General features: G+C 39.9%; 1 long non-coding RNA gene across 2 annotated transcripts in view; it reads right to left on the bottom strand.

Moving 5' to 3' along the window:
* Positions 1 to 8224: 8224 nt before the first annotated feature.
* LOC125964180 (uncharacterized) overlaps positions 8225 to 27310 on the bottom strand; it is a 672498-nt gene continuing 653412 nt past the window's right edge. For both annotated transcript variants that reach the window (XR_007476846.1, XR_007476845.1), the window contains exon 3: positions 8225 to 8277. This is a non-coding gene — a long non-coding RNA (uncharacterized LOC125964180). The remainder of the gene's footprint in view (positions 8278 to 27310) is intronic.

The following is a 27310-nucleotide window of genomic DNA, read 5'->3' as shown; positions in this document are numbered from 1 at the left end:
TTGACTGAATTTCTTGTCTGGCCTCTTAGCAATTTCTATTGATTGGGGAAGGCCAAGAACCCTGATCAGTATCAATTTCACTAACTACCACTGTGTCTAGTTTGCTTTCTAGCTTTGGAGTGGGCTGTACAGATGTGCAAGCATGTCTCCAGGTCTATACCCACGGACTAATCACCAAAAAACACAAAAACCACATTTTCGAAACATGCCATCCCTGATTTATCACTCATGGACAACACAGCCCTCACTCCTCAACCTTGGGGTCTCTACAAAGACTTTTTTGGACTCCTTGATCCACAGAGACCTTCCTTGTCTGCACTGCTATAAGCACTTCTTTTTATTTTCCTTAAACCACAAAACACGGCGTTTTAGTATGTATTACAAAAGGTCTTTATTAATCACTACATTTCATCATACTTTGTTCCCCTATGCTTTTTATTTCTATATGTGTTGGACTTGTCTTCCACATAAAATTAAAACTCATTTGAAGGTAAGGACCATGTCAAACTTATGTTTTCTCCGAAGAATTTAATATTATGCTAAGTTCATACAAAATGCTAAATGAATATTGGCTTGATATATTGTTAACAAGAATTAACCAAAAAAAAAAAGAAACTGGTACAAATAATTTTATAATGTCCCTTAAAGTGTATGTTTTGAATTATTTTCATATGGACAAAACATTTATAAGTGCTACAAATTGTCAGTGATCACTCTAGAAGCAAGTAGTAAAGCCTTTTTATCTTTATTAAAAATTTTTCAGAGATGAATCTTATAGTTCATAGATAAATGGTGGAAAAGGAAACATCCACTTATGATTTTTAATAACTTGAAAAAAGAGTTAAGTTAGTTTCTTAGGGTTTCTGAGTAATAATTTTCACACATTAATTGTTAAGTAGTCTCTTTTTTTTTAAAGCTTGGTGCTATTTTAATATTGATTGATTGATTGAGTTTTGGCTGTGTCGGGTCTTAGTTGCGGCGTCTGGACTTCTCTCTAGCTGTGGCGCAGGGGCTCCAGAGTGTGTGGACTTTGTAGTTGTGGCACACGGGCTTAGTCGCCCCTCGGGCATGTGGGATCTTAGTTCCCCGACCAGGGATTGAACCCGTGTCCCCTGTATCAGAAGGCATGTTTTTAACCACTGGACCACCAGGGAAGTCCCAACTGTATGTAGTCTTATCTCAACATTTTCTAAAGTGTCTCTAGATGTCTTAATCATCCACCTTATATAAACATATTAAAAACTTGAGCCTTGCAATTATATATAAAAAAAAGGAGGGTAGCGTTTTGGTTTGGTTTTGGTGACACTGCTTCATGAAGGCAAATGCCAACACCTCCTGTTGAAGCATTTCAGTTTAATGAAGTTCCTTTTAACATATATTTAATAAAATACTGTATAAAAAGCTCAAGTATTTTACTACGTGCTTTGTGAGCAGCACTTCTCTTTCTGCCTTTTTGGGAAACTCTGCTGCCTTCTGATTATAAATGATCTGTATTTTGTGTTGTTTCTTAATGTTTCCGGAGTCTAACATTATGGAAAAACAAAACCTACCTCAGGAACATTAACATATAAAGCCAAAGATTATCTTGCCATGAGCCATCGCTATGCCCTTAAATAATATAAATTTGATCAAAATCAGGTATTGAAGAATACCTGAGACATTCAACATTCACTGTGGAAAGTTGGCATTCCTTTTCCTACTTTCTGAAAATCCCCAGAAACTTGTTTATTTCAGTAAAGAGCCCACCATCCTCCAAACACATCAGCCTTTCGAAAGCTTTATTTAAATACCTCTGCCAAATGAAAGGTTCCTTTCATGCCATTTCAAGCCCTGAAGTACCAAAAGGGTAAATAACTTGAAGTATCACTTTTGACTGACTTGACTTTGAAAGAGGCACAGGCTGGGTAAACAGCCGCTCAGCCGCCAGACGCTCACCTGCCTCTCTAAACAGTCATCTGCTAATATTGGGAACAATGATCAACACCTTAATTCACGGGATTAATGAGTTAGAGCCCATAGAAAAGGACAAAAACCCATAACTTTTCCACAAACTTAGTTAAATGTCAAGGTGTTTAAAGGCCTAGTTAGCAAGTATATTAGATGAGATATGTCAGTTTCCCAATTTATGACTCTGACTTGTCTCTTGTGATTCCTTATAGCCTCTAGCCATTCTCCTCTTACCTGAGGCATTCTCTGGCAAAAACCTGATGCTTCCAGTCATTCTGCATTCTTGTGTTTCTTCAAAAATAATTGGACAGGCACCTTTCCATAAACAATCATCATTAGTTATATACAGTACACAGATCCGAACACCACACAAATAAGTTTCAATGGAATGTCTTGAGCCAAATAGTAGTAATTTGCCCTGTGTGTTACAGATGTGATTGACAGAGAGTTAATGCACTTAGCACTTTTCCAGGAGGCTCTGAGCATCGGCTCCTTGATGCTCAGAAAGTCCTGCTCCCAGAAAAGTGACATAGACATTGACCATTGAGTTTGTTGCTATTCAATAGACGGTCCGTTTCCAGAATCTATGATTAAAGTCATTATAGGAACTGTCAGCGGGGGAAAGAAATGGAAACTGTCACAAGAAGCAACTGTCTGAAATGTTCATGATTCCCATAATATTTAACAGTTTTAAAGCAGGGGATTTTAACCTAATGAAGATCAACCTAAATTATAAAGCTGCAAGCTTCAAATATTTTCTGCTAGGTTGATGAATCCCACATCCCTTTATTTTTCTTGACTTTTAACCTTCTTGGGAAAATTCCGAGAAAATAAAAATCAAAATAAACCTTTGTACTTATGGCTATGAATGAAGTTTACAACAAAAATGAATTAACATCTTTCAAGTATCTGTTATTAGAAGCAGGCATACTCTGTAAAAAGATTGAGGAAATAAAGCTGAAACTGAGTAAACTAGTAGCACATAATTTGAAAGATTTGAATCATTATTTTTATATTCAAAGATGATGATAACTTTAATTTGATAGAACACAGTATTTCTAATCCGGCAATGATCCTGGACATGTTTATAAGTTGCCAGCAGGTTTTTTTTTTTTTTCTGATGTTAAAAATGAAAATTTCTGATTTAAAATCAGAATTTGTTATGGTTTTTTAATCTTCTATAGAGAGCATTGGCTCTACAGACCGTTAAAATGATTTATAAGTTCAAACATATTTTTTGAAATGCATTCATTCCAAAAAGATTCTAAGTATATATTTCGAGTGTTTATTACCACCTATTAGATGATCAATGACTAGTTTAGCTCACTTTGTACAGTATTTAAAAACAAATGGCATGTCTGAAAAACTGTCACAGACGGGAGGAGCTTCAGAGACAGGATGACTAATTGTAATGTGGTATCCTGAACGGGATCCCAGGACAGAAAAGAGACATTAGGAGAGGCTAGTGAAGTTGAATAAAGCATAGAGCTTAGTTAACCAGCACTGGTTCCTTAGTTGTGAGAAATATGTAATAGCACTTAGAGTATGCCATGGGACACACGTATACTAAAAAAAAAATGATTTGTTGTTTATCTGAAATTCCAATTTAACTGCGTGTCCTGTACTTTATCAGCTAAATCTGGCAACCCTAGGAGTAACGTAAGATAATAATGTTAGGAGAAACTGGATGAGGGGTATACCGGAACTTTCTCTAATATCTTTGCAACTTTTCTGTAAATCTAAAATTATTCCAAAATAAAAAAGTGTATTTACATTTTTAAAAAGCAATGGGAAAACATACAGCCAAGAAATGTAGTTTGCTTCACTATTTTAGTCAGAGCATTTTACACACCTAAGAAAGATTAAAATCTGACACCAGCCTAAACTTTAATTTTTTTCAATATGTAAACAAGTTCACCCTTTAAAAATAATGTATGTTTTAACCCCATTTGTCAGTAAAAGGAGAGCCTAGTACAATAATACTAACAGTAATATTCTTCTATTTATTTTTCGTTCCTCACCTGCTACGCCCAGGTTTTGACATTAAGAATATTGTGTTTGATATTTTCTGCATTAAAAGCCACTTTAGGCTTTGGTTCCATTTTACTCCCAGTCAGAAAGATCAGAAAAAGCTCAGGTCACACAGTGAGAAACTTTATCCACTGAATGAGACATTATCCATTCCACCAGACTGCAAATCAAAGAGTATCTCTTAGGCTGCTTAAAAATTCATTTTAAAATCTGATCCTGATTGTACTTTTATGGTAATTTCATACCATCAATCATCCTTTTACCTTTAGTCTCTGGGTCCACTGGTCTCCCCATAGAGCTCATTCACTCTCCCTCATTATAATTCTTTAGGTGAGAAAACAGGGGAAGAAACCTTAACAGAAAATGAGGGAAAGATGTAAATTTCTTGAGAAAAGTCAGGTTCACTAAGAAGCAGAGCTAATGATATGTTCTGATCTTCCCTTCTTTGGGCAATTAAAAGATGGGAGGAAAAAAGAACCCCAAAAAGGCAAAAAAAAAAAAAATCTCCCATGCAAATAACGTATTTGTAATCTGCATTTGATCTTACTAATAGACCTCATAGTTTTAAGTTATCAGCCTCCTGACTTGTTTTTGCCATTGGACGGGAACAAAAGAAATATTTTTGAAACTCTTGAGAACTCTTTCATTGCTTGCCTGCCCTTCACCGGGCTGCCTCCTTTCTAATTCTGTTTTTAGTAAACGGAATTATCAGAGTGTAGAATTATCAGCAGGCAGCTATGAGCCACACAGAGTAGGCCCCTCTCTAGGTATATAGGTTCACATAGAGTTATGGGAAATCAATAATATAACTTTGGTTATTATTCTCCATTTGGCAATGTATATATGCCTGCTCCAGCTAACAATTAATCACTGGAAGGGAGTAGCGTGGGGCTCTGTATCAGCCAGAAAGCACTCGTGGCAAGTGAAATGATTTCTAACATCCAGTTTAAGTCAAGCATTCAGTCAGCCTTTTCAGCATGATTCAATTTTACTAACAGTAAATGCTATATTTTGGCTCCATTGATTTGAATGCTGACTCCGGTGTAAAGCATATTTCTTAGAGCAACAAGAAATGTAGCAGGTAATAAACTCAGCAGCGAGCTCAGCCTCAGTACATTTAGATTGGAATAAAAAAAAGAAATGGCCATTAACCACAAGGGAAGCGACTGACTTCACTGAAGCCCCAAGTCCAGCTGCACCATCATTTTTAATGCCTTTAACAAAATGTTGCCATAAACCACAGAATGCCAATAATAGCAATAATCCCTCCAAAATGGGTTGTTACCAGCAGTTAGTGACCAGTTTCTTAGTTAATGGCCTGAGGGGAAAGGCTTTAAGAAAGCCGTATTCGCTATTTCCTCTCAGGCAATTTAACTGGATGCATTAAACTGCATTTTCAGTGGGATTTCAAAATGTTTGTGCTCTGACAAGGCACTCATCTTAAGGTCTTTTGATTAAATCTCCGTCTCCACAGTCTTAGGAAGAACAAATAAGCAACCCATCGAAGTGTGGGAGGGGGATAATTTGAACAGTCTCTTAATTAATATCAAGTGACAATCTGAAATATGTAAAAATATATTTGCCGATATCATGCGGAGGTTCTTTGTTCTGATGTAACGCTCTCTGTTATTGATGAGCCGTAAATGGAAGCCTCCCCTCCACCCCCACCCCCACCCCCGCCCCGTTCATTCATTTCTTCATGCAAATGGTAATCTCGCTGCTATCTTTGTGGAGTTGACTGTGAAGATCAAAGGCGATTCTATTTGTGAAAGAGATCTTGGTGATGCTGGGTACCAGAGGCAGGAACTGCTAGCCAGCCTCCACCTTCATCACTAGTAACCAGATGTGCTTTGGCACAGCTACCTGGTTGATTCTCACATACGCCCAGAGGGTTAAATGCTAACTTCCCTTGCAAAGGCAACTGGGGGTGGGAGTGAGGAGGTGACCAAGGAAATGAGCTTTTGGTAACTGCTCCCAGCCAGAGTTTAAGCCCATTCAAATTTAGATTGAAAAATCAGGATTTAAGGGATTCCGTTTTTATTTTAGGGCTTATAAAACACCAACCCCACTTCTGAAAATGTAAACTTTTGATCAGATGTCTGTTTCTTATAGGATACTTTCTGTTAGAAAGAAATTGTGCTCAGCATGCAAATTAAATCAGGCCCATAGACCTGGGACTTTGAAGTGATGATGAGTTTTAAAGTTCCATAAGTGAAATAATAAGAATGTTGTAATTATTAATATTGGGACAAACTGTCTGATGCTGTTCTTATTGGGCACCATACTGTACATGAACACAGAGGTGTTTTACTCACATGTGTGAGAAAAGCTGACTTAAATATATTTCAGGTGATAATACAGTGTACCATAGCTGAGATGGTCATAACTAAATAAGAATAAGAATAATAGTAATAATGCATGTAACATTTTTCTCTCAGAAACTCCAACATAATATTTCAAATGCCATCTTTTTTGATGCATTGTTTTTCCTATTTACACCTAAAGTAATTTCTTCTGATTCATATTTTACATATGCAATTAACATATTAGCATGAGGCACGGCCATCAAAACACTTCTCTTAGTTCAACACATTAATCACAGGAATACACTTCTAGATTTTTTTTTTTTTTTGCGGTACGCGGGCCTCTCACTGTTGTGGCCTCTCCCGTTGCGGAGCACAGGCTCCGGACCCGCAGGCCCAACGGCCATGGCTCACGGGCCCAGCCGCTCCGCGGCATGTGGGATCCTCCCGGACCGGGGCACGAACCCGTGTCCCCTGCATCGGCAGGCAGACTCTCAACCACTGCGCCACCAGGGAAGCCCCTATACTTCTAGATGTAAACTCAAATGTTCTGACACTTCTTATATACCAATCATTCAGAAAGGTGAATAGGTTAGGTAGTATTATATAATTCATCTACTTCCACAGTCTATTGGTTTTAAGTGAAACACTTCAATTGTTCATTATTCGCAACCATTTATCTAACTTTGCAAATTAAGACAAAAATGATTGACATTACAAAGAAAATGGCCTGCCTCAGGCACTGGTCTGCTGCTACTCATCAGGTTCAGTGCAGTCTCAGATTACAGATGCTCGCTTTTATGTGTGCACTGAGGGGACAAAAGTAAAGGGCATGCCGTTTGTACCATCTAATCTATCTATCTATCATCTATCATCATCTTTTATTACATATTATATGTAATATGTTTCATATTTCACTGTGTGGGAAAAAAAACAAGCAATATAAATGAAGCCTTACATAATAAGTTTATCAAATTGAAATTGTATTTCAAGGAAAATCAAATATCCATTTGAAATCAGAAGTTCCTGTTTTCCTCATAACCAAAGTTCAGGTGGGTCTAGCACCAATCCCTTTTAAAGGATGGTTGGAAAATGACAGAGGGCAGGGTTTGTCCCCTGAAGTGGATGTGTTATGAATGAATGGAAAGGAAGATGCTGCCCCACTCTGAGGCGCCATTTTACAGTGTGAAGGGCAGGAGGGAGACGGCCCAGCTCGAGGCAGATGAATAGGAATCCTTGCCCCAGAAACAGAGTTGAGCTTGTGCAGAGGAGGGAGGTGCTGAATCCGCTTCCCTCAAATCTGGCCTTTCTCCCCCAGCCCCCCAAATGGCCATTTTATAGATGTCTGAAGTTACTGTAGGGTAGAAAAAGCTGTTTATCCTGCAATGCACCTCAGGAGAAAATGATGATGTAAAAGGTCTGGTTGAAAGGGTGTGAGGTCATGGCTTCTGCAGGGGAAGAATGGAGGGATTCTAAGTGTGGGCATGGATGCATGAGGAGAGGCTGTGGACGCAGTGACCCAACTTTGCAACTCTTCGGTGTTTCTTCATTTGGCCAGTCCTTTTGCCTGTAAAGGCATCTCTCAGGAACGTTATACAGATTCTAAACTAGATTAAGAGTGCTGAATTCCTCGGAAGGAAGATAAGCAAGCATTCCACTATGACCACGTCTTGAAGGATTACGCAGAATGGAGAGAAAATGCCATGTCTTGCATATAAAACATAACATTAATTCAGAATTCTGCTAACTTAATTTTCTTTTATTTGACACAGTGCTAATGTATTATAATCCGAAGAGTAAACAAAAATGTGAAAGGAACGGTAACGAGTACAAATTCTTTTGGAGGACCCAAGTGCTTTGTTTTTTGTTTGTTTGATGTTTTGCGGTACATGGGCCTCTCACTGTTGTGGCCTCTCCCGTTGCGGAGCTCAGGCTGCGGACGCGCAGGCTCAGCGGCCATGGCTCACGGGCCCAGCTGCTCCGCGGCATGTGGGATCTTCCCTGAGCGGGGCACGAACCCGTGTTCCCTGCATCGGCAGGCGGACTCTCAACCACTGCGCCACCAGGGAAGCCCCCAAGTGCTTTGTGTTCACTCACAAATGTTGCCATTAGCGGGAGAGAGTGATGAGGGGTCACAGGGAAGAGGAAGACAACATGCTGATTGTACTGTTTGGTGTTTTCTCACATATTATTACATTTTAATTCTCAACTACGAGGTAACTATTATTATCTCCAGTTTACAACTGGGAAAGCCATAGCATTACGCCCAGGCTAGTATTTTGCACAGCTAGTTAACTGGCTGAGACCCCAAACCCCACAACAAGTCTCCCAGAGGCCAACACCCAAGCTCTTTCTTTGGCAATAATTTAGGGTCCCAGTACATGCAAAATCAGCCTTGCAGGGCCTCTGCCTACAAACCCGTCGATAACAATTAATTTGAATAATTAGAACATATCTGTTATTGCAGTTACATTTTTAAATACCAATTTTAAAGTCTACACATTTCCAAAATAAATTTTCCACATATAGTTTTGATCCCTGACATAAGTTTCCATATCATCTTGGCTGGATAAAAAGGTCTTTGGAAAGGATGTTTTTACCTCCACTTATGGCCTACTTACTTTGCCAAATGATCAAAAGATTAAAAAGAGCTTTTCTGAAAGGTTTTCTCAGGATTATATAGTATGTACATTTCTTTCACTCACTGCTCCCTAATCTGCTTTTATTTTCAGACTTTAAGAGATTTCCTAGGGACACACTTTTCCAAAGAATCTGACACCAACCCTTGGGCTGCTTATGGAAATGGAATTGCAAACACACAGCCCTTGTACCTTGGGCTTAGCCAAATGTGAAAGATTTTTCAAATTACAAGGTTATTCAGTAACCTAAGCCATTTAATATGAAATCACAAAATTTTAGGGCTAAAAGGGACCCCTAAGAACATCAAGCCCAACTCCTCAAATGTGTTTGAAATCATTAAAGTGAAGCACAAAGTACCAAGTAAAGCTGATTTCTTCAAAAGTTTTTATCTCAATGTGGAACCTCCTTGCTAAGGACACTTTACTACAAGAAATTCTCAGCATTCTGGCTGGATAACAGTCCTTGAATGTGAACAAAGTAATCAAATCAGATTTGTGCACATAAACTATATTATAACAGGGCAATGAGTTTCAGACTCTGCTCCCATTCCACAAGCTGGACCGTGGGGCTTCACTGTTAAAACTTAATGAATGTCATCTTTTTTCAAATATGTAGGAAAAAATTTAATCGATAGAATTTTCTCTGCTAAAATTTTTACCCCCCAGCATATTTTTAAAGCCTTCTCTGTATAAGACTTTACTATAAACTATCTCGTTTAGAACTAAACTGAATTTGTCCCTTTAATGTTTCATTATGTTTCACGTTATGACTTTTAGTTGTTCAACTAGTTGAATATCTTTGGGACTCACAGTAATAGCAGGCTACTTTCCTGACCAAGAAACTGGTGCCACAAAAATAAATTTTTTTCCTTTTTAAAAAAAATTTTATTGAAGAATAGTTGATTTACAATGTTGTGTTTAATTTCTGCTGTACAGCAAAGTGACTCAGTTGTACATATATATATATTATTTTCCATTATGGTTTATCACAGAATATTGAATATAATTCCCCGTGCTACAGAGTAGGACCTTGTTGTTATTCCATCTTATGTATAATAGTTTGCACCGGCTAATCCCAAACTCCCAAATCATCCCTCCCCCACCCCACCTCCCCCTTGGCAATCACAAGTCTGTTCTCTATATCTGTGGGTCTGTTGTTGTTTTGTAGATATGTTCATCCGTGTCATATTTTAGATTCCACATATAAGTGATATCATATGATATTTGTCTTTTTCTGCCTGACTTACTTCGATTAGTATGATAATCTCTAGGTCCATCCATGTTGCTGCAAATGGCATTATTTCATTCTTTTTAGTGGCTGACTAATACTCCATTGTATATATGTACCACATCTTCTCACAAAGATACCATTTAACCAATTGTCAGAACTACTTTTACATCACACAGCATAAAATGTTCTAACCACATTTCTGTAAATGGTACATTATAAATAACATTCTGTAACATGTTTGTTAATCAAATAGGGAAGCAAGAATAGAACCAATGATACCCATTTATCCAATAGATTCCCAGAGAAGTCTGAGGAAGCAACTGAGGACTCCTGGGCTTGGGCCTGTCCTGGGTGGGCCTAGACCAAGGGGTCAGGTCAGCAAATGGGGGGAGGGGGGAGATGCACCCCAGCAGGTGGTACAGTTGGTTCATTCTCTTCAATAAAGAAAGTAAATAAATAACATGGGTATGATTTCCAGGATTTTGCCCATATGGCTCATAGTAAGTCATTTGTGAGTCAAGAATGAATCATAGTGTGAGTGATGAAAGCACAAAATAATAGAAAGAATTCTATTGTAAAATACATGAAAAGAAAGTCTAATAGGAAAAGTTGAGTTCATAAAATAGAAAGGAAGTGGTTACTGCTAATTCTTCAAAGAACTGACATAGAAATTTGAGACTATTTTTTTTAATGGATCTGGAAAGACCTATAAATTGTGCCTGACCTGGAATTTTTTAAACAAGTTCCTAAGGCTAGTATTGTCTCCTTTTGTTGGCATAGCATTGTGATTCTCATTTAGAATGTCCAAAGTCAATGTAGGATTGCAGGATTAGCTTCCCGACTTTTAGGTATCAGAACAGAGGTTAGATGCTGAAAAAAGCCACCTAAGAAAAATGGGGCAGAAAGGTGGTAGTAACATATATTAGGATTCAAGCCTACATAGCAAGTTGTATGGGTGTCTCATTCAACCTCGGCAGCAGAGCAAGTCAGGGGAGCTGGAAGTAGGAACAGTTCTTCTCCTAGCAAGTGTCTGGGGAAGCTCTCCTAGGTGGTCCTCTAATTGGCCATGAAGATGGATAAGAGGATATGAATGAGATGAAATCAGCAAATAGAATTCTATGGAATAAGGATAGACTATAAGCAGAAAAAATAAACTAAACGATAGAATTCTCCTGGCTGTACATTTTAATCCCCCAGGTTTTTTTATGCCTTCTCTGTGTGAGACTTTAGCCTAAAATAGTATCTCATTCAGAACTTGTTTCTTAGGATGAAGTGGTTTGGTTTTGATGACTGAGCAACATGATGTGTTGGAAACAGCTGTTCTTTATCCTTCAGTGTGTCCTTACCACCTTGCTCCGCATCTGACACATAGTAAGTGTGTAATAAACTATCATTAGTGATAAAATAAATGAATAAATGCTGTATGCATGGGATTCTGATGAGTGGAGAGGGAGACAATTGTAAAGTAGAATATTAGTACTACCTCAAAAGGGTTGTAATTTCAAAATTTCTTTCCATTTCCACTGCTACCGCCTTGGTCCAAATGTTATCATCTCTCACGTCAACCACTGCTAGTTGGCCTTCCTGCTTTTACTCTTGCCTCTTACACCATTCTGTTCTCTGCAGAAAGGCTGAAGTAATCTTGTAAAAATATGAATCGTATCGTGTCATGCTCCTGCTTTAAACCCTTCGATGTGTTCCTGGAGCAGTTAAAGTACAATCCGACCTCCTCACTGAGCCTACAAGGGCCCTGCCTCACCTGGCACCTGCCTAACTTTCTTACATTTTATGCTTTGCTATCTGCTTTAACCCCTGTGCTCATCTTACACTTACCTTCTTCCTATGCCAAGTATGTGCCAAACTTATTCCCACCACAGGACCTATGTGCTAGCTGTTCTCTCGCCTGGTAAGCCCAGATGCTCAAAAAGCACACTCCTTCCTATCATGAAGCCCTCAGCTTACACCTCCTCTTTGGAGAAGGCTTCTCTGAACGCTCTGACCACTCAGCCAAAAAAGTTCCCAGGTGTCCTCTAGGACATCACTGATTATCCTCATCATTTGGCACTTGTAACAGTTTGCTCCTTTCTTGTTAACTTTTTCATTGTCTGTCGCCCCTGTGTTAAAGGATAAGTGTCCTGAGAACTTATTCCAACATGCATCCCCAGGAACCAATCTGGCATTTAGTAAGTGTTCAGTAAAAGATTGTAGAAGAAAATGGACAAATGAGTTGTCTTGTCGTGATTATGCAAAGAGAAGTGCTTAGAGGAGTTAGTATATGGAAGGGGGTCGCCGCAGCGTGTGGACACAGCACTGAACATAGCACGGGCCGCCGCCGGCGGATTGGGGAACTGACGGCTGAGTGGAACCCGCAATCCGCTGCCCACTCGCCGTTATGGAAAAGCACGCCGCGCTACACTATTGGCTGTTCTACACCAGCCGAAAGAGGGAGGTGGGTCTACACTCCTGTAAGGGCCGGGGTGGGGTTCTCGTGAAGGCCCCCTGGATGAAGGGGACGCCAGGGGCAGGAGGGGTGGGCAGAGCAAGGTCTTGGGGAATCCTGACAAAAGAATGGATGTTCTGTGGGCTTATGGGTATTTCTTTGCATGTCCCAAATGTCAAACAACAGATTAACACAAGGGAGACATCATTTAAACAAGAATATTTTTGGTATCATGGAGACAAAGCAATGGCTTCTTGAATGGGATTCTTTTCTTTTCAGCCTTTTATTTGGAGCACTCCTCAGATGTGAACTATTTAAATTTCATTTGAGCACGTTTAAAACTTAAAGTTCTCAAGGGGCTGTTTTCTCATAACTTCTGACCTGTTTCACAAAATCTATAGCATTTGGGTGGAAAGAAGGGAACCCTCCTACACTGCTAGTGGGAATGTAAATTGCTGCAGCCACTATGGAGAACAGGATGGAGGTTCCTTAAGAAACTAAAACTAGAACTACATATGACCCTGCAATCCCACTCCTGGGCATATAGCTGGAGAAAAACATGGTCCAAAAGGACACATGCACCCCAGTGTTCATGGCTATTTACCATAGACAAGACATGGAAGCATCCTAAGTGTCCATCAACAGAGGAATGGATAAAGATGTGGTACATATATACAGTGGAATATTACTCAGCCATTAAAAAGAATGAAATAATGCCATTTGCAGCAACATGGATAGACCTAGAGATTGTCATACTGAGTGAAGTCAGACAGAGAAAGAGAAATATCATATGATATCCCTTATAGCAGAATCTAGAAAGAAATGATACAAATGAACTTATTTACAAAACAGAAACAGACTCACAGACTTAGAGAGCAAACTTATGGTTACAGGGGTGGGGTGGCGAAGGGTCTGGGAGAGGGATAGTTAGGGAGCTTGTACACACGACTAGATTTAAAATGGATAACCAACAAGGACCTACTGTATAGCACAGGGAACTCTGCTGAATGTTATGTGGCAGCCGGGATGGGCAGGGAGTTTGGGGGAGAATGGATACATGTATATGTATGGCTGAGTTGCTTTGCTGTGCACCTGAAACTATCACAGCATTGTTAATCAGCTATACTCCAAGATAAAATAAAAAGTTTAAAAAAAATCTGTAGTGTTTTAGTGCGATTCTTGCCAGCCAGTGCAGGCAGGATGGTTTTCTGTGTTTCAGGTGTATAAAATTGTTGACAAATAAACACCGACTGTGTCAGGAGCTAACATATTCCTAGGCAGGGTGTTCTAATAGGAATTTGCGATGGGCTGGGGGAAGGGGTGTGGGTGATGAAGTGGAAATCTGTCCACCCACACTGGTGGAAAACCTACTTTAAAACTCACCCAGCACCAACTGTACTTAATACGGTTGTTACAGGGAGTATGTGTGCTATGATGGCAATGTGTCAGGCCTAATTGGGACCTTCTGAGAGCTAAGAGGACGTGCAATTCTAGCAGGAAAATGTTAATCCAGTCACAAACACTGTATTCACAGGAAAACTTCCCTTCAGCCCTCCCTGACTTTCTTACTTAGCTATTCAAGGCAAGTGATGGGTGCATGCAAACTTATAAAAATTTAAACTATTTGGGTGCTTTCGGAAATGAGTTACAGAGCCCAACTCAACAAAAAATATTCCTCCATGAAAATGTGGTACTTAATAGGTACAGCTGAATCCTCTCTCACATAGGGGCAGGTCCAGCCAGTCAGAAAACCACCTGGATTTACAGGAGTGACATTTGCAGGTGATTCAAATACAAACCAAGCCTACCCTGTGAATGTAAGCCCCAAGGAATTCACAGCTCTCGGCATTCACCTTAATTTCCAATTTTAGGTTAAGTGTTCACCAAACCATTTCTGGAATGATAAATGGAAAGTGATATGAGAGAGACATCTCTCCTTCTCTGGCTTAGAGGGAAGCTGAGGAGGGGTGGAAGGTTGTCTATGTTGATATAATCAATTCTGATGTCATTAATACCCAGAGAGGGGGCTATTCCCTGCAGGGGGCTGACCAAGCGTATGGTTTCCATTGGTCTTTTGCTGAAGTAGAAGCAAGGGGTCAAGGTACTTCTCAGGTCATGAGATGACTCTAGAGGTCATAACCTTCACATCACCTTGCTAATTAACGAACAGTGAACGAGAAAAGCAACAGCTCATAGATGCCAAGAAACAGTTTCCACTTCTCACTTGTGGGTCATACAGTGTGGTCCACCATGAAAAAAAGCTTTGACCAATAAACCGTGAAGACGATAAAGATAGATCTAAAGGGAATAAAGCCAGAGAACTTAGGGAAATGTACTTTACCATGTCTCTCCTTTGTATGTGAAAACAAAAAAAAACTCTATTGGGTTTCATTGGGAATCTAGATGTATTGGGGAAGTTTGATGTAATTATTGAATATTTTTTGTCTTGGCCTGTCTGTAATAACATTCACTGATCACATACTATGTGCCAGATACTACCCATGGGCTTTACATTCAATTCTCACAAAGCAAGTATATTACTATACCCATTTTCACAGACAAAGGAGGTGCACTGAATTGCAGCACTCCAATGAGAATAAAATCCCACCTAATGTATTGTTTTCCAAAAAGGATTTGAGCAAAACTGGAAAAATATTTTGACTTGCAAGAAGTGCAGACTAGACGATCCTTAGGAAAGGACGTTGGCCACGATGAGGAGGAAGAGAACAGCGTTCCAGACTTAAATGAGACTTTCAGACACTGGGTATGAGCACTCGTGAGTCAGAAGCAGAGCTTCCATGGATCAGAAATCTTGCAGTCAGACCTTTTCCCCTGCTACCTAAAATGAAAGAGGCCCTGGTTCATAGTATTTGCCTGGACTGCTCACCTGTGTCCTGATAGCTGTTTACTAATGTGTTTGCTTTGTTTGTATAAACATGTTATCTCAAGGGCTGCAAGGGGAGTGATGTGGTAAATCTCCGTAACAAGAGCTCTTCTAGGAGATCATTTGTTTCCCTGCATCCACTGTGTAACTACACGTCACTTCCTGATCAGTTACGTTTAGGACGAGGTGGGGTGATGTGTCCTGCCAGGTTCCCCAGAAGCAACTCTTTGTTTATCCAGATTTCTTCCAGATCATTTCCAAAGATCTGTCTACTTGTGTTTTAGTTCACCAATGTTTTGTTTACAGCATCTCACGGAGACCAGGCAGTATAGAGAGGGAGGCTGTGTTTTGTGATGTTTTCCTTTCAAAGCTTCAGGCTCAAAGAGAATTGACTAGTGTCAGGTGACCTTTAGCTGAGGCTTAACAAATCAGTACCATCCTCTGAACAGAAAACAGCTTTATTGGACATCACGCACCAAACCAACCACAGCAGCTTAAGTCGTTCTCAAGGATTCAAAGTTAGAATAATGCCTATTTTAAAATAAATTTTAAAAATTTCCCTTGGGGAATTTTTGTCCCTTAAAATATTTTTCCTCTCTGATGAAACTTATACAGAAGTAGCAAACATTACTTTTCCAGCCAGAGACACTAACTCCCGCCTTGTCATACAAGCTAAAGTGCTCTCTCTATCTGCCATGCCTGCTCGAAACTTACTCAAGGGAAAAAAAAAAAAAATCTCAGCATGAAACTCATTCTGACTGTAGGGGGCCCCATGAACCGTGTTTAAAAATTCAGCAGAAAATGTCCTCATCTCATATATGAAGTTCTTTTTATAAATGCTTAATGCTTTGAATTTTAGGAGCCACTTTCATGATTGTTTTTCTGGGGAATCTATGAACTCAAGAAAATATGCTATTACAGGTGGCATTTTTGGAGAAGACGGCATGCTCCTGGCTTAAGAAGACCATGCCGACACTGCTGGTCCTTGTTGGATTCACACAGTGAATGCTTTTAACATTGTCTTGGAATGCTTATTTCTGAAACTGATGAACCAGCCGGTGGCAAAATGGGGAATATTGCAAAATAGTTTCGGACACGGAAAAGACCGGCTTGGTGAGTGTATCCGATCCCTGTATCCCCAGTCTACACCCACACACAACCCACATCCCCCATTAAGGTGGAGGGACACAATAGTCAGGTTTCTAATGTGTAGGATAACGTATTCAGGGACAGTTGTCAATGCTACTCGATGCTCCATCATCAGTAGTAAATGTAGAATTTTCTTTCTTTTGTACTTACTCTCCCCGATTCATCTCAGGCATCTCTGCTTCGGGTCATATGCATCTGTGTCAAGGCCCTCTAAAAGACAGGGCCAGGGAGATTTCTCTCTCTCTTTGGGGTGTGAGATAGGTCACAATTCCCCCAGAGCTGAATGGATATGATGGGATACATAAACTTAAGGACATAAAAGGAGAAGCAAAGCTTTAGATTCCAATGGTCCAAGAAGACTGACTAACTCACCAGGCCCTGATGGTTTTCCATGGTGACCCACTCAGCACCCCTTCTAGAAAACAAGGATTCTTTGTTACTTAAGATAATCCAATGTGGATATTTTTAGTGTCCTCCTGGGACCAAAATCACTTACCATGGATACTCATTGCTCTAGGTCCACAGCAGTGAAAGGGCATTGGGGAAGGATTTGGGCATGGCCAGGGTGTAGACTCTGGCTGTCTATGAAATTAACATCTCTAGCATGGTGGTTCTCAAACTTTGCAGCCAGAGTTTAGAAGACACCGACACATGTCTTGTGGCTCTTGACAGAGGCAATCTGACTGATGCATCCTTTGCATAATCTGCCTATAAAGAATAGCAATTTTTTTGTTTCATCCGTTTGTTTTTTGTATTGAAGCCCTAAGATTGTGCAACCAAAGGGCAGATTACAATGACTTGATTCTGAACAAGAAGGCAGAAATTGCTTACCGTAAATCTGGGAGCCTGAACAAAGAGGGGAGGGTCAAAACTTTATGATATGTGTCAAATATATTCATAAGTCAAATTTTGGTAACATGCTAATATATGGAGGTTTAGGCATATTAAGAATAATTTGGGGGGCTTCCCTGGTGGCACAGTGGTTGAGAGTCTGCCTGCCAATGCAGGGGACACGGGTTCGTGTCCCGGTCCGGGAAGATCCCACATACCACAGAGCGGCTGGGCCCGTGAGCCATGGCCGCTGAGCCTGCACTTCCGGAGCCTGTGCTCCGCAACGGAAGAGGCCACAGCAGTGAGAGGCCCACGTACCGCAAAAAAAAAAAAAAAAAAAGAATAATTTTTGGAATGGCAGACTGTATTGTTCATATATGGAATCATACCTTAAAATGTGGAACACTTAGCATTGCATGTCATTTCCATATCCTCTTGTCCATTTACTCCTAATCAATGTCACGGTTAAGACCCTCAATAATTAATGCATTCCTAGTTTCCCCTCCTTAAATTTCTTCTAAAGTACTAGGAAGACACAATGCCTCATTACGTACATCTTTTATCACCTCTACATTTACCTGGTCATCAGAATACTTATCCATGTGAAGGATCTCTCTACTTCTATAATAAAACATTTTGAAGTATTAAAAATGTTTACTTGAACCCATTGTATGAGAGAACATGAGGTGTTCCTTTCAAATTTCAGCACCTTACACAGTGTCTGGCCCATAATGGCACTGAATAAAATCTTACTGAATTGATTTAAAAAATTTTATTGCTGAAATGAAACAGGGGTATTAGCCTTTTGACACAGCCTCTCATATCCTCCTCTTCAAAAACTACAATATGCTCACTGCAACCTACTACTTTCACTTCCAAAACTGTGATTTAAAAAAAAAAAAAAACCTTATCGGGAATAAAAATTAAGCTGTTCTACAACATTGAGAATGCTAAATTTGAGAAGATTTTAAAACACTTCTGCAGTAAAAAATGACACTTAAATATTCATATTAAAACCATCATATAGGAGTAAGTTTTCTTATCAACTTGTATTTAATATCAAGAGCTTCATATCTTTTGAAAAACTATGAAAGAGCAAAGATGAAAGAGCAAAGATTTAACTTATAAAGGAAAATGGCATTTGAGAGGGGTCTGGAAGAGCAGGCAGGTCTTTATATTGAAGGGGGACAAAGATGGGAAGCCAGGTACTGGTCAGTGTGAGATCAAGGATTATGTCTTACACATAGTAGGACCTGGCACATAGTAGGTGCTCTGTGATTGTTTAGTGAAGGAATACTGGAAAGAAAGCTACAAAGGTGAAACACACAGAGACTATTAAGAAACCACAAGTTGTCCAGTTTGGCCAGAGAATAAGTTAGGTCAGAGTTTTCCAATGTTGGTACTACTGATGGTTAGGACAAGATAATTCCTTATTGTGGGAAGGGATGTTCCTCGCATTTCAGGATGTTTAGCAGGGTCACTGACTTCTACCTACTAGATGCGAGTAACATCTCCCAAGTTGTGACAGCCCCAAACATCTGCAGACATTGCTAAACATCCCCCAGGGGACAAAAATCATTCCTGGTTGAGGACCATTGTGTTAGGTAATTGCTGGAAAACAGAGGAGGAGAAGGGAGGTAAGATCAAAACTTGAGAGCTCTGGTATGTCAGGATAAGGTATTTGTACTTAATCTGATAGACAAAGGGTATTTACTAAAGATTTCTGGGCTAGGGAATTACAGAATCAGGGTTGTGACTTAGGGAGAATAATTTGACAGTTTCTATAACTGCATTTTTGTAAAATATATAGAAGTATGCATATACTACATATCAAATAACTGAATTACTTAACATTCTTGTGCTTCAGTTTTCTATGAAAAATGGGGATAATTGGGGCATTATAATGATGATTAAATGGGGTAAATCATATAAGTACTTGGAACAGTGCCTGGTACTTTTTTTTTTTTTTTTTTTTTTTTTTTGCGGTATGCAGACCTCTCACTGTTGTGGCCTCTCCCGTTGAGGAGCACAGGCTCCGGACGCACAAGCTCCGGACGCGCAGGCTCAGTGGCCATGGCTCACGGGCCCAGCCGCTCCGCGGCATGTGGGATCTTCCCAGACCGGGGCATGAACCCGTGTCCCCTGCATCGGCCCGTGGACTCTCAACCACTGTGCCACCAGGGAAGCCCAGTGCCTGGTACTTTTTAAGTGAAAAATAATTCTTTTGTCATTATTGTTAATATTATCAAAAATCAGGGCACTGCTGCAGCTCAAACGACTTTGAAATATTTTTGAGGTACAACTGCCGTTTCTAATATGGGTCAGTATCAAATCATGTGTTCCCAAACTAAGTCCAAGTATAACCCAAATCATCACATGCAAAAGGATTGCTATTCTCATTTCTCCTTAAATCCTGGATGAAAAGCTCATCAAATCACAAAAAAATAAAATGGGAGAAAAGTCGAAAGGAGAAAGAAAACTGATTTTAAAGCTTATTCTCGAAGGACCTTCAAGATGGCAGAGAAGTAAGATGTGGAGATCACCTTCCTCCCAACAAATACATCAAAAATACATCTACAGGGCTTCCCTGGTAGCGCAGTGGTTGAGAGTCTGCCTGCCGATGCAGGGGATGTGGGTTCGTGCCCCGGTCCAGGAAGATCCCACATGCCATGGAGCGGCTCAGCCCGTGAGCCATGGTCGCTGAGCCTGCATGTCCAGAGCCTGTGCTCCGCAATGGGAGATGCCACAACAGTGAGAGGCCCGCGTACCACAAAAAAAAAGAAAAAGAAAAACCATCTACATGTGGAACAACTCCTACAGAACACCTACTGAATGCTGGCAGAAGACCTCAGACTTCCCAAAAAGCAAGAAACTCCCCACGTACCTGGGTAAGGCAAAAGAAAAAAGAAAAAACAGAGACAAAAGAATAGAGACAGGACCTGCACCACTGAGAGGGAGCTGTGAAGCAGGAAAAGGTTCCATACACTAGGAAGCTCCTTCACTGACGGAGACAGGGGTTGGTGGGGGGGAAGCTTCGGAGCCACGGAGGAGAGCACAGCAACAGGGGTGCAGAGGGGAAAGGGGAGATATTCCCGCACAGGATCGATGCCAACCAGCACTCCCCAGCCCAAGAGGCTTGTCTGCTCACCCCCTGGGGCAGGTGGGAGCTGGGAACTGAGGCTCCAGCTTCGGAGGTCAGATCCCAGGGAGAGGATTGGGGCTGACTGCGTGAACACAGCCTGAAGGGGGTTAGTGCACCACAGCTAACTGGAGGGAATCCTGGAAAAAGTCTGGAACTGCCTAAGAGTCAAGAGACCATTGTTTTGGGGTGTGTGAGGAGAGGGTATTCAGAGCACCGCCTAAACCAGCTTCAGAGATGGGTGTGAGTGGCAGTTGTCAGTGCGGACCCCAGAGACGGGTATGAAATGCTAATGCTGCTCCTGCAGCCACTGAGAATCCTGTGTGCGAGCACAGGTCACTATCCACAACTCTCCTCCCAGGAGCCTGTGCAGCCCACCACTGCCAGGGTCCCATGATGCAGGGACAATTTCCCTAGGAGAACACACAGTGGGCCTCAGGCTGTTGCAACACCATGCCAGCCTCTGCCGCCACAAGCTCACCCTACATTCTGTACTCCTCCCTCCCCCTGGCCTGAGTGAGCCAGAGCCCCCGAATCAGCTGCTACTTTAACCCGGTCCTGTCTGAGTGCAGAACAGGTGCCCTCAGGAGACCTACATGCAGAGGCAGGTCCAAATCCAAAGCTGAACCCCAGGAGCTGTGCAAACAAAGAAGAGAAAGGGAAATCTCTCCTAGCAGCCTCAGGAGCAGTGGATTAAATCTCCACTATCAACCTGATGTACCCTGCATCTGTGGAATACCTGAATAGACAATGAATCATCCTAAAAATGAGGCAGTGGACTTTGGGAGCAACTGTAGACCTGGGGTTAGCTGTATGCGGCTGACTAGTTTCTGCTTTATATGTTTATCTTAGCTTAGTTTTTAGTGCTTGTTATCATTGGTGGATTTGTTTATTGGTTTGGTTGCTCTCTTCTTTTTATTATGTTTTAAATTTTTTTATTTTAATTTAATTTAATTTAATTTTATTATTTTTTCTTTCTTTCTTTTCTTTCTCCATTTTCTTCTGAGCCTTGTGGCTGACACAGTCTTGGTTCTCCAGCCGGGTGTCAGGCCTGAGCCTCTGAGGTGGAAGAGCTGAGCTCAGGACATTGGTCCACCAGAGACCTCCCGGCCACATGTAATATCAATCAGCAAGAGCTCTCCAAGAGATCTCCATCTAAATGATAAGACCCAGCTCCACTCAATGACCAGCAAGCTCCAAGGCTGGATACTGCATGCCAAACAACTAGCAAGACAGGTACACAACCCCACCCATTAGCAGAGAGGCTGCCTAAAATTATAAAAAGTTCACACATGCCCCAAAACACACCATGGGACGCGGTCCTGCCCACCTGAAAGACAAGATCTAGCCTCATTGACCAGAACACCGGCACCAGTGCCCTCCACCTGAAAGCCTACTCAACACACTGAACTAAATTTACCCACTGGGGGCAGACACCAAAAACCATGGGAACTACAAATGTGCAGCCTGAGAAAAGGAGACCACAAAAACAGTAAGTTAAGCAAAATGAGAAGACAGAGAAATACACAGCAAATGAAGGAGCAAGGAAAAAACCCAACAGACCAAACAAATGAGAGGAAATAGGCAGTCTACCTGAAAAAGAATTCAGAGTAATGATAGTAAAGATGATCCAAAATCTTGGAAATAGAATGGATAAAATACAAGAAACATTTAACAAAGAACTAGAAGAACTAAAGAGCAAACAAACAATGATGAACAACACAATAAGTGAAATTAAAAATTCTCTAGAAGGAATCAGTAGCAGAATAACTGAAGCAGAAAAATGGATAAGTGACCTGGAAGATAAAATAGTGGAAATAACTGCCACAGTAGAGAATAAAGAAAAAAGAATGAAAACAATTGAGGACAGTCTCAGAGACATCTGGGACAACATTAAACACACCAACATTCAAATTATAGGGGTCCCAGAAGAAGAAGAGAAAAAGAAAGGGACTGAGAAAATACTTGAAGAGATTATAGTTGAAAACTTCCCTAATATGATAAAGGAAATAGTCAATCAAGTCCAGGAAGCACAGAGAGTCCCATACAGGATAAGTCCAAGAAGAAACACACCAAGACACATATTAATGAAACTATCAAAAATTAAATACAAAGAAAAAATATTAAAAGTAGCAAGGGAAAAGCAGCATATAACATACAAGGGAATCCCCATAAGGTTAGCAGCTGATCTTTCAGCAGAAAATTTGCAAGCCAGAAGGGAGTGGCAGGAGATATTTAAAGTGATGAAAGGGAGAAACCTACAACCAAGATTACTCTACCCAACAAGGATTTCATTCAGATTTGATGGAGAAATTAAAACCTTTACAGACAAGCAAAAGCTGAGAGAGTTCAGCACCACCAAACCAGCTTTACAACAAATGCTAAAGGAAGTTCTCTAGGCAGGAAACACAAGAGAAGGAAAAGACCTACAATAACAAACCCAAAACAATTAAGAAAATGGTAATGGGAATATACATATTGATAATTACCTTAAATATAAATGGACTAAATCCTCCAACAAAAAGACATAGACTGGCTGAATGGATACCAAAACAAGACGCATATATATGCTGTCTACAAGAGACCACTTCAGACCTAGGGACACATACAGATTGAAAGTGAGGGGATGGAAAAAAATATTCCATGCAAATGAAAATCAAAAGAAAGCTGGAGCAGCAATTCTCATGTCAGACAAAATGGACTTTAAAGTAAAGACTATTACAAGAGACAAAGAAGGACACTACATAGTGTCACTACATAGTGATCACTACATAGTGATCAAGGAATCAATCCAAGAAGAAGATATAACAATTGTATATATTTATGCATCCAACATAGGAGCACCTCAATACATAAGGCAAATGTTAACAGCCATAAAAGGGGAAGTCAACAGTAACACAATCATAGAAGGGGACTTGAACCCCACTTTCACCAATGGACAGATCATCCAAAATGAAAATAAATAAGGAAACACAAGCTTTAAATGATACATTAAACAAGATGCGCTTAACTGATATTTATAGGGCATTCCATCAAAAAACAACAAAATACACTTTCTTCTCAAGTGCTCATGGAACATTCTCCAGTATAGATCATATGTTGGGTCACATTCAAGCCTTGGTAAATTTAAGAAAATTGAAATTGTGTTGAGTATCTTTTCCAACCACAATGCTATGAGACTAGATATCAATTAAAGGAAAAAAATCTGTAAAAAATACAAACACATGGAGGCTAAAAAATAAACTACTAAATAACCAAGAGATCACTGAAGAAATCAAAGAGGAAATCAAAAAATACCTAGAAACAAATGACAATGAAAACACGACCCAAAACTTATGGGATGCAGCAAAAGCAGTTCTAAGAGGGAAATTTATAACAATACAATCCTACCTCAAGAAACAAGAAACATCTCAAATAAACTACCTAAACTTACACCTAAAGCAATTAGAGAAAGAAGAAAAAAATAAACCCAAAGTTAGCAGAAGGAAAGAAATCATAAAGATCAGATCAGAAATAAATGAAAAAGAAATGAAGGAATCGATAGCAAAGATCCTCTCGGACCGGGGCTCATTGCAGCTCTATTTACAACAGCCCGGAGATGGAAACAACCTAAGTGTCCATCATCGGATGAATGGATAAAGAAGATGTGGCACATATATACAATGGAATATTACTCAGCCATAAAAAGAAACGAAATTGAGCTATTTGTAATGAGGTGGATAGACCTAGAGTCTGTCATACAGAGTGAAGTAAGTCAGAAAGAGAGAGACAAATACCGTATGCTAACACATATATATGGAATTTAAGAAAAAATAATGTCATGAAGAACCTAGGGGTAAAACAGGAATAAAGACACAGACTTACTGGAGAATGGACTTGAGGATATGGGGAGGGGGAAGGGTAAACTGTGACAAAGCGAGAGAGAGGCATGGACATATATACACTACCAAACGTAAAGTAGATAGCTAGTGGGAAGCAGCCGCATAGCACAGGGAGATCAACTCGGTGCTTTGTGACCGCCTGGAGGGGTGGGATAGGGAGGGTGGGAGGGAGGGAGATGCAAGCGGGAAGAGATGGGAACATATGTATATATATAACTGATTCATTTTGTTGTGAAGTTGAAACTAACATACCATTGTAAAGCAATTATACTCCAGTAAAGATGTTAAAAAAAAATAGCAAAGATCAATAAAACTAAAAGCTGGTTCTTTGAGAAAATAAACAAAATTGATAAACCATTAGCCAGACTCATCAAGGAAAAAAGGGAGAAGACTCAAATCAATAGAATTTGAAATGCAAAAGGAGAAGTAAAAACTGACGCCACAGAAATACAAAGGATCATGAGAGAGTACTACAAGCAACTCTAGGCCAATAAAACATACAACCTGGAAGAAATGCACAAATTCTTAGAAAAACACAACCTTCCCAGACTGAACCAGGAAGAAATAGAAAATATAAACAGACCAATCTCAAGCACTGAAATTGAAACTGTGATTAAAAATCTTCCAAAAAACAAAAGCCCAGGAACAGATGGCTTCACAGGCAAATTCTATCAAACATTTAGAAAAGAGCTAACACCTATCCCTCTCAAATTCTTCCAAAATATAGCAGAGGGAGGAACACACCCAAACTCCTTCTACGAGGCCACCATCACCCTGATACCAAAATCAGACAAAGATGTCACAAAGAAGGAAGACTACACGACAATATCCCTGATGAACATAGATGCAAAAATCCTCAACAAAATACTAGCAAACAGAATCCAGCAGCACATTAAAAGGATCATACACCATGATCCAGTGGGGTTTATCCCAGGAATGCAAGGATTCTTCAATATACACAAATCAATGTGATACACCATATTAACAAATTGAAGGATAAAAACCATATGATAATCTCAATGGATGTAGAAAAGCTTTTGACAAAATTAAACACTTACTTATGAGAAAAATTCTCCAGAATGTAGGCATAGAGGGAACATAACTCAACGTAATAAAGGCCATATATGACAAACCCACAGGCGACATCATTCTCAATGATGAAAACCTGAAACCATTTCCCCTAAGATCAGGAACAAGACAAGGTTGCCCACTCTCACCACTCTTATTCAATATAGTTTTGGAAGTTTTAGCCAGGCAATCAGAGAAGAAAAAGAAATAAAAGGAATCCAAATTGGAAAAGAAGAAGTAAAGCTGTCACTGTTTGCAGATGACATGACACTACATATAGAGAATCCTAAAGATGCTACCAGAAAACTACTAGAGCTTATCAATGAATGTGGTAAGGTAGCAAGATACAAAATTAATACACAGAAATCTCTTGCATTCCAACACACTAATGATGAAAAATCTGAAAGAGAAATTAAGAAAACACTTCCATATACCATTGCAACAAAAAGAAGCCAATACCTAGGAATAAACCTACCTAAGGAGACAAAAGACCTGTACTCAGAAAACTATAAGACACTGATAAAAGAAATTAAAAATGATACAAACAGATGGAGTGATATACCATGTTCTTGGATTGGAAGAATCAACATTGTGAAAATGACTATACTACTCAAAGCAATCTACAGATTCAATGCCATCCCTATCAAATTACCAATGGCATTTTTCACAGAACGAGAACAAAAAATTTCACGATTTGTATGGAAACACAAAGGACCCCGAATAGCCAAAGCAATCTTGAGAAACACAGAGCTGGAGGAATCAGGGTCCCGCCCTTCAGGCTATACTACAAAGCTACAGTACTCAAGAGAGTATGGTAATGGCACAGAAACAGAAATATAGATGAATGGAACAGGATAGAAAGCCCAGAGATAAACCCATGCACATATGGTCACCTTATCTTTGATAAAGGAGGCAAGAATATACAATGGAGAAAAGACAGCTGCTTCAATAAGTGGTGCTGGGATAACTGGACAGGTAAAAGAATGAAATTAGAACACTCCCAAATACCATACACAAAAATAAACTCAAAATGGATTAAAGCCCTAAATGTAAGGTCAGACACTAAAAAACTTTTAGAGGAAAACATAGGCATAACACTCTATGACATAAATCACAACAAGATCCTTTTACACCCACCTGCTAGAGAAATGGAAATAAAAACAAAAGTAAACAAATGAGACCTAATGAAACTTAAAAGTTTTTGCACAACAAAGTAAACCATAGACAAGATGAAAAGACAACCCTCAGATGGGAGAAAATATTTGCAAATGAAGCAACTGACAAAGGGTTAATCTCTAAAATATACAAGCAGCACATGCAGCTTAATATCAAAAAAGCAATCAACCCAATCCCAAACTAGGCAGAAGACCTAAATAGACATTTCTCCAAAGAATACATACAGATTACCAACAATCACATGAAAGGATGCTCAACATCACTAATTTTTAGAGAAATGCACATCAAAACTACAATGAGGTATCACCTCACACTGGTCAGAATGGCCATCATCAAAAAATCTACAAACAATAAATGCTGGAGGAGGTGAGGAGAAAAGTGCACTGTTGGTGGGAATGTAAATTGATACAGCCATTATAGAGAACAGTATGGAAGTTCCTTAAAACCTAAAAATAGAACTACCATATGACCCAGCAATCCCACTACTGGGCATATACCCTGAGAAAACCAAAATTTATAAAGAGTCATGTTCATTGAAGCACCATTTACAATAGCCAGGACATGGAAGCAACCTAAATGTCCATCAACAGA

Source organism: Orcinus orca, chromosome 4 (assembly GCF_937001465.1).
Source record: "Orcinus orca chromosome 4, mOrcOrc1.1, whole genome shotgun sequence".
In the NCBI taxonomy this organism is placed as follows: Eukaryota; Metazoa; Chordata; class Mammalia; order Artiodactyla; family Delphinidae; genus Orcinus; species Orcinus orca.
The sequence above is the reverse complement of the archived record's forward strand: the minus strand, read 5'-3'. Positions and strand labels throughout refer to the sequence as shown.